The sequence below is a fragment of the Neopsephotus bourkii genome, unplaced genomic scaffold (genome assembly GCF_033783945.1).
Source record: "Neopsephotus bourkii isolate Nb327-2 ecotype Australia unplaced genomic scaffold, CSIRO-AGI_Nbou_v1 NB_7, whole genome shotgun sequence".
Classification (NCBI taxonomy): Eukaryota; Metazoa; Chordata; class Aves; order Psittaciformes; family Psittacidae; genus Neopsephotus; species Neopsephotus bourkii.
Genome location: NW_026900524.1, coordinates 8,937 through 15,303, shown reverse-complemented (window position 1 = coordinate 15,303; position 6,367 = coordinate 8,937). Strand labels below are relative to the sequence as shown.

General features: G+C 36.4%; 1 long non-coding RNA gene across 1 annotated transcript; it reads left to right on the top strand.

The window, feature by feature from the left end:
• The first annotated feature begins 2,614 nt into the window (after nucleotides 1-2,614).
• Nucleotides 2,615-5,640, top strand: LOC133219958 (uncharacterized). The gene is made up of 3 exons (XR_009727596.1): nucleotides 2,615-2,769; nucleotides 4,313-4,455; nucleotides 5,471-5,640. It is a non-coding gene; the product is annotated as an uncharacterized LOC133219958 (long non-coding RNA).
• Nucleotides 5,641-6,367: the final 727 nt, after the last annotated feature.

Below are 6,367 nucleotides of genomic sequence, written 5' to 3'. Positions count from 1 at the left end.
TCAGTGCATTTCAAAGTTTCAAGAGCACTTCTTTCCACTTTTCCTCCAGCTTGTGTTCTCTTTGATCTTTTTGTACTTGAAGGGACTAGGTACCAGCACCTGAACCTCCCTGTTTTTGGTAGGCCTTAATAGCTCTTTAATTTCTTCAGTTGTACTAGATTATGTACTCCAGCCCTCTTAACGTGCTGTGGTGTTTACATGTGGAACAAAGGCTCCACAGCAGTCCAAGGTGGTAAAAATTTTCACTTCTCCTACCTGAACTGCATGTTCCATCCCTCTGCCTTCTATCAGTGCCAGCACAGCTTTCTCTAAGACACTTAAGAAGGCCTTGAAACCGTAAGAGCACATTGTGGTGGTGCTTTAATCGTACTTGTGGAGCTTATGGATCTCTATGCTTTTAAGGACTTTTGAAGCTGACTGGTAAGTATGAGATTGTGGATGATTTTTCTAGGTAGTAAGTGGTGTTCTAGCGAGTGAACTTGTCTCAGCTGAAGAGTGAAGTGCCTGATGCTTTTCTAGCATTTCTCGCTCAATCATTCCCAAGTGATGTTTTTTAATCTCAAAATAGTTCAGATAAATAATCACTTCCATGATTACTGTGCAACAGGGCTTCAATAAACTCATTTTGTTAAACCTGTTAAAAGCTGTGTAAGTTAGTTCATTTGGAATTCAACACTTCATTCTGGAAGCATGTCCAGAGCTGATTTAAGTTTCTTGTGGCTTGAACCAGTTTTCTTTTGAGAGTAGTATTTTTTCAGCTTGCTGGCAAAGTAGGTATAAAAATAACCACCATTCTGAAGGCACTGAAAAAGTACCAAACTTTTCCTACAGGTATTTAATCTCATGTAGTTATAGAATCATAGAATAGTTAGAGTTTTTAGAGAATATTGTTTTACCTATTCATTTAAATCCTTTCAGTGTAGTTTCTGTTCATACCCTTATGGGAGAACATTTAACTAAGTAACTTTTCAATAACATGAAACTAAATTTAAAAGTATTTTATTGCTGTTCTGTTCACCCAAGTATGACTCTTAAATATAATTTGTTATGCTAAATGGATTATAAAAGGATTCAGCAACTGTAACTGTCACGAGTCTACTGAAGACACAGTTTGTTTTAAAATTGTCTGAAACAGAAAAGCATGTTGTCAGCAGTAAAAGTAAGGGCTGGGGGGAAACCTGTGGTGCTCAACCACACACTGTGCATCTCCCTTTCTTTTTTTTTTTTTTTTTAAGAAGTGGTGTAGTTTGGGGTTGGAATTTTTGGGGGTTTGGGTGTGCTTTTTAAAACCCACATCTTTTGCTGAGACCCTCATATAATTAGCCAAAGAACAAAATTCTCTTTCTCTTCTGACACTTATCAGTTGGTATGGCTATTGGTTACCTGAAATCTCTTGGCAATAATGAATGAGATGAAAGTCATATTTTAATGACAGCTTAACACTATCCTGTTAAGCTGTCAATGTCACTGACATGTTTTTATAATTGTCACTGTAAATCTGAATTTTCATTTCGATTTATTGAGTTAACTTAAATTTGTGTATTTGCTTCTCAAATGTCTTAAAGCCAGAAGTAGAGGAAACAATGGAAGGAGGAAAATAATAAATGTCTGAATGGTTTGACCACAGGTATTTCTAGTTCCCTTCCACAAGTCTGTTTAGCATTTAATTCATATTTGAATAATTACTTCTATCTAGTATTAGCCAATGGCTCCCTACTGTTAGTCACAGCACTTAAACAGTGACTGCTGCTGTAATATAAATAACTGTTGTCTTTTTCTAGAAGAATCTTAGGTAAAATTTGTCATATTTCTTTTCTTAGGATTTTGTGAAAAGCGAGAAGAAAAAAAAAGCAAAACCTGCTGTGACTAATTCCCTTCTACAAGCAACAAGAAAATGGTTTGATTTTATTCTATTTCTGAAGTTAGTTTGGCCTTTTCTGTAAAGGTGGGCTTGTGAAAGGAGCAGACATATGCAGCAGTATCTTCTCTTTATCTATGTACTCGAATAGGATTCTAAACACGTTGTCTTCCCAAACTCAATAAACTAACCAAAAAGAGTAAGTCTGTATTTACCAAGAATGTGTACTAGCTGCACTGTACAATCATTGATAGGGAATGACCTTTCATATTGAATATTGAACATACTATTAATATACCTAATGTTATAGGCAATGCCTTTGAAGTAAAAGCAAGGTTTATTTCACCTATATGCATGAAAATTGTGAGGATTATTTTAGGCATTACCAGTAAACTGGGTAGGTTCAGAGGAGGAGTAGCGGATACATTTTCCCCACCAGTTTTCTCTTGTTTTAGTTATAACTAGAATAGCTGGTCTAATGAAATTGCCTACAACTTTGAATTATTTTTTTCTTTAAGAAACTGTTTTCTATATTTCTCATGCCCTTAAATGTATTTTGTGAAACTTTGACAATGTTTTTTAATTCTGGGTATAAAACAAGGCTGTTTATATTTTTTTGTTGTGGCAGGGTCATTAGTACAGTGAACAGAGGTGTCAGTAGGAAAACTCAGAATGTCAGCTTGAGAATAACATTATGGTAAAATGGAATTAAACTTTAAGATAAGTCAACTTGCAACTTAAGCAATGCTCTTGTATTTTTGTACAGATGTCTACTATACAGCTTAGAAAACCATACCCCTTAAGAAAGCAAGAATCCACTTCAAGTAAAAACTCTGCTAAAAAGAAAGATGGAAAGCTGCAAAAAATTGGAGATTTCTTCCGAAGTTCTCCTACTATTATTCAGCCTAAAGGTTTGTACAGAACAAGTAAGTCTCGTTGCATATTCTCTGGGCATTGCAGAATAGCTTTTTTCTACTGTAACCTATTAATACATATACTGTTCAATGATAAGTCTGCTTCATTAAGTTGCTGTTTTGTTTATGAAATAAAGGAGTCTGAACTGGGGCCTGCTATATTAAATCTTGCAGAGTAGAAAAGGCTGTCTTGATTGCAAAGACCACATGGTTATCAAGTTTACGTTGTGAAAGGTAAACTGGATGGAATGAAAGGATGCAGTGTGGAATATATGCATATAAATTCATCATAAAAGACATAACTGTGAAGCTCAACATGTTGGAGTTACTTTGGTTTTGCTTACAGTAAAACAGTTAAGGGCACTTTCAGGGACTTGTCCTGCTGCTCTAAAGAGAAAAATAAAGAGCTGAATCCAGATTCTAAATCTTACCTTGCTCTATAAGTGATCCCTCCTTACCCACACCCCACCTCCCCACCACTTTGTTTCTGTGGAAACTGTATTAATGCTTTTCTTTATGTACATATATGGGAGAAAAAATTTAGTTCTACAGAACCTAAAAGCTGGTGTCTTATGAAAATATTTGGAAGACTTCAAGAAGCTGACTATGAAGCGATTAATGGATTTCACTAAGTTTAAACATAGCCTTGGGAAAATTAACTGCTGGGACTTTCTACTAAAGAACATGTTACTCTTTCCTGTATTAAAACAGAATTTCTGAGTTACTGTGTTTAAAACAAAAATAAAACTAGCAGTGTGCACAAGGAATTGCCTGTGTTGAATTCTAAAAGACACAATTGTTTGGTTAAAACCAGATCAGTTGTTATTCGGTGTGGCTGGTTAAAATGCAGATCTCTATACCAGCTGAAAAACTTGACTTGCTACAGAGTACATCTTACCTGCTGTAAGACAGTCTAGATGGCGATAGTGGGATTTTTAAAACATTCCAGGCTTGTCAGATTTGGCTCCATGAGGACAACATTGTCATCAATGTAAGCCAAATTCAGGTTACTCAAAATTCCACCCTGAAAATACTTAATTTGGGCAAATGAGGTCTAGTTTGTAACCTTTATTATGTCCTGTGTTTTTCTCTTTTACGTAACTTGCTATTGTTCAGGATTTCTAGCTCATAATATGCATACAGTCATCTCTTTATAGAGCTAGTCCTGCCTTGGTAAAACTACAGAAATATATACAGAAAACTGACTCTACCCTGTGCTCCTGTCAGCACAAAGAAGTGTTAAGCCTGTTGTTCAACTTCTTTGGAATTGTTTATTTTCCAGTGAAATCTGACTCCTAATTGATTTTAAAGGACACCTTTAAATAGCACATTAAAGCTTTTGCACCTGAAGCTATGAAAAACTTCTTCCAGCCACAGAAAACTGTGGTAGTCAAATACCACATCTGAATTTTTATATTTAAACTTCAGACAATATCTCTTTAATTTTTAAGTTATTTCTAGTAAAGCTTGCTTTATTCATTAGGTTTGAGGTTTACAAACACAGTAAGACATTGATTTATGATTAAATATTTTCGTCTAGCAAAGAAGCTGATTGCAACAATAAGCTCTCCTAATGCTGCAGAACCAGAAAGCCTAAAAGAAAATGAGCTGAAGCCAAAATGAGCTAAGAGAAAGCTGTATTCAACTGACATTTCTTGCCCTCTAGATATCCCTGCTTCTTCGGTGATTACAGGTTACTGTTCTGTCCACTGTGATCTACTTCTGTAACTGTGATTTAAAATACGCTATTAGGGGGACAGAACAAATCTGAAGGTCTAACCAAGTTGCAGAAGAAGTTTGAAAATACTTATTTTTTTATTCTACCTAGCCATTGCTTTTGGCCTCTTCTTCCTGCTGTTTTACTCTCACCTGTCCATAGATTTGGAATAGCGTAATTGAAATACTAAAGCTACAAAAGTCTGCAAATACAATTAGCTTTGCAGGGCAAGTGAGCACCAACGGTAACTTCCAATTCCATTTATGCCCAGCTGATATTTGTTACTGTAGGATGATGGTACATCCATGCTTTTCAAAGCACAGTTTAGATAGCCGCCTGTGTGTGCTTAAGTTGTGTTGCCCTAAGTCAGCCTAGCACAAATCTTCTAGGCCAGAGCTTGATTTATGACTTCTGAAATCCATGTAGATGGTTTTGACAGTAACTATGGTTGCCCATAGCGAGATACGTATGCTATTGAATTTTCTGTAAATAGCCTGAATAAATACAGCAGAAACGAAAATGTTTTTCACAGGAGGGTGAAGAAAATGACAAGTGCAAAGCAAAAGAAGCTAAGAAGCTTGGAAGTAAAAGGGAAAATGACAGACCAAATTCCAGGAAAGCGGAGATAGCTGTAGGAAATTAAGATAAAAATGTTTTCTGAACACTTCCTGTTTCACAAAATGAGTATTAGAGTTTAGAAGTGAGAGCTGGTTTCAGATCACATTTTGCTTTGGACTTTGGTATTTGTTTCAGTCAAAAAAAAAAAAAGTGATTTTGTATGTCCCTGGTATTTGTCACTTATTCTGATGTAATAAAGGAGTTTTTCTGTACCGGGGACCTCTGGCTAAAAGATAATAAGGAAATTCCATTCTGAAAACAACTTCTGGGGAAAAATCAGGCTGCTGATAACATGGTCTAGAAGTGCGTGTAATTTGACTCTGAAGAAATGCTGAGTAACCCTTGAAATATAATCTCTTTCAGATTCTTATAGAACAAAAACAGAAGGAAAGCGATCATCTAATCATCAAGCGACTGCTTCGATCAAAACAAGCCAAATAATCTTGCAACAGCATGTTTGTATTTCCTTGGTTAGGTCATATTTCTACTGTATTATTTCGGTTGATTGTACATGGGAAGTAATAGATACTTCATTATGCTCTGAATTATGTATATAGATGTGTAGAATTGTTCTGATGTTAATTAATTTTTTACTTCATTAAAACTGAAATGCTGTTCAAGAAAGCTTGTGTCTGAGTCCATTTTTTATTTTTTTTTTAAGGCATGGTGTCCTTGGAAGTGTTCATAATTTACCCATTGTGCAGGAAGTACTATGCCTGTGCGAAATGGTTGCCGGTATATCTACGATTAGAAAAAATTGACTACACATCAAAACTTGTATATGGCTTTCTTTACTCTTCTCCGGTAGATTGTCTGAGCATGAAATGTTTCACTGTAAGTGAAACTAATGTGGCCTATTGTGTACAGGGGGGTTGTACAGGGGGGTTAGACAGAATGTACGGGAGGGGGGGTGTACAAGGGGTACTGCTTAAGTCATAGCTGGCTTGACAAGCTCAGCAGATGCCTTATCAGGCAGTACTAAGATAAAACTTCCTAACAAAGGGAATAGCTCATTAAACCAGTTGGACATAGACCAGACCCATCCAGCTCCTAAAGAGCATGCGTGAGGACCAGAGGTAAAAAGTTCAAGCCTGAGGCAGACTCATTTACTTCATCTTGAAGACCCCTACCCACAAGAGGAAGACTACTTACTTCATCTGAAGACCCCTGCCCAAGCCCACCAGGAGGCACTGCGCATGCGTGGAGAGCCTTTTAGCTCCTTCTAATACAAAGCGGGGATAGAATATGAATATGTATAGG